Raw genomic sequence first — 2,457 nt, 5'->3', positions numbered from 1 at the left:
GCAGCGAAAACCCGGAGCAGGAATCCGGCGCCTGCCCTGGAAGCGTGAGAAATGGGATGGAAACTGGCACTTTCTATGCACGAGCATAGCTGTCAACTTTCAGATTTGAAAATAAGGGATCAGCAGCCTAGAAAATAAGGGATCAGCAGCCTCACCTGTCCCAGGGATATCTAACAATCCGGGATAGCAGCCGGAAGCAGCAGGAAACGGCACTGGAATAAGGGAATTTCCCACAAAAAAGGGAAGGTTGACAGCTATGTGCACAAGTCAGGGTTGGATTGCCATATATATTTCGAAAAGTAAAGAACCCAGGACACCGCGAAAGTTGTGGGGCTTTTAAAAAATTTTAGGAAGACCCCCCCCCAAAAAAAAAAAAACACTGCGATTTTTCTTTTGGAAATAGTTTTATTTGATTTTACAAATGAAAAATTAGTTACAATGCCTAATCAAGGTAAAGGGACCCCTGACCAATAGGTCCAGTCGTGACCAACTCTGGGGTTGCGGCGCTCATCTCGCTTTATTGGCCGAGGGAGCCAGTGTACAGCTTCCGGGTCATGTGGCCAGCATGACTAAGCCGCTTCTGGCGAACCAGAGCAGTGCACAGAAACGCCGTACACCTTCCCACCACAGCGGTACCTATTTATCGACTTGCACTGCATGCTTTCGAACTGCTAGGTTGGCAGGAGCTGGGATCGAGCGGGTGGTGCTGTGGTCTAAACCACTGAGCCTCTTGGGCTTGCCAATCAGAAGGTCGGCAGTTCGAAGCCCTGCAACGGGGTGAGCTCCTGTTGCTCAGTCCCTGCTCCTGCCAACCTAGCAATGCCGAATACATATCCATAAAATGAGATTTCTCTGAATCTCGCAACTTTCCCCCACCCCCTCCATGGCTCCTATTGTCAGCATTTCCAACTGCATATCATTTCATAGTCTGTGTTTGGTATCTATCCATATTGTCCATGATATTTGTTACAAGTGAAGTTAAAATCCTGCTAATGTTTTCATCTGCTTTCGATCAACTTGCCTAAGATCCAGAACAAAGCACCACCTTTTGAAAATTCAAACCAGACGTCAATTCCGCCTTTGAAATCCAGTTCATGTCTGGGAAAATCCGGACGTATGGCAGTCCTACACCAGGGAGAAGCGGTTTGGGGAGCGAGATTGATTCAGCACAGTTGATTACCCTTCTGCCTAAAAGCCCATTGGATCAGAGGGGTAGATCAGAGGGGTAGATCTGCGCAGATTTTAAAGCGATTGCAAACCTGCTTAAAAGCCCAGGATTCAAATGTGCTAACTTCAATACAGATGGCAGCTTTTAACTATTGCATTTCATTTAAGCCGCTTATGTAAGATGTTACATGTTAAGTTGTGGGTGAACATATCAGACAACACAGCAATTCTTCAAACAGCTCTTGTTTATTCAAAGGCCAGAACAGAACAGAACTGAAGGGTTCAGCCAGCCTGCTTATATAGAGCTCCACTACAATGCAACTGTAACAACTTTCTGTAACTATCCAATCACTGAACGTCACTTTCAATCCCTTATTTGCATATGTGGACCTGAGTGAAAACTATCTACAGTATCCCCCTGCTGGCCCAGGCTGAGAACTTCAGTACATAACATTACGGGGAAGCAGCATACAATTCTCGGCAAAATAAGCTGCTTTCGGAAACCCAACGCCCGCCAGTAGCACGAGCCAATCCATGCCTACTCAGAAGCGAGTCCCGTTAAGTGGGATTTACTCCCAAATTGATGTAGCTTTCGGGGAGCTATCTGGGGTTAAAGGGCAGCCAGTGTCCAATTAAACCCTGTGGCGGCCCCTAGGCAGTTGAAATCTCAGTGCCCCCCTACCAAATGATCTCCTAATACTTGGACTGCAATTTTCTTTCAAGATCAAATCAATATTATTTTGATCCGTTGTTGTGGGGTCCCTAAAAGGTGTGGGGTCGGCCCATAGGCCTACTCTGCCTATTTGGTAATCGTGCACTGGGGACACCCAGGTGAATTGATTCAAAACTTTCTGTGGCTTTTGCATATTTGCAACCATTTGTTTCACCGCTTTTAGTGCTGGGCCTTCTATACCGCTGCCTGCAGCAACAGAGGTTAACAGAGTGCTATCAGGAGTGGGGTGCATCCAAGGCAACAGTATATACATTGGAATACCCTTCCTTGATTATTTTCTTTCAAGAACAAATCAAAATTATTTTAATCCATTGTTGTGGGGCCCCTAAAAGGCATGGGACCCATAGGCGGTGCCTACTCCATGGGGATAGCCAGGATTTTTGTTGACCGGGGGACAGAACCTCAGATTTGATTTTTACTAATTTTGGGGAGGGGGCAGCAGCCCTCTCTGCCCATGGCCTACTCTACCTTTCTGGTAATCTAGCACTGCTTCCAAATCTAGTGGGTGCCTGAAGCGAAGGACTATCGGTCAAAAAACGTCATCAACCTTCCTTATG

This window comes from Podarcis liolepis (genome assembly GCF_965112155.1).
Source record: "Podarcis liolepis genome assembly, chromosome: 1".
Classification (NCBI taxonomy): Eukaryota; Metazoa; Chordata; class Lepidosauria; order Squamata; family Lacertidae; genus Podarcis; species Podarcis liolepis.
This window is presented reverse-complemented; position numbering follows the sequence as displayed.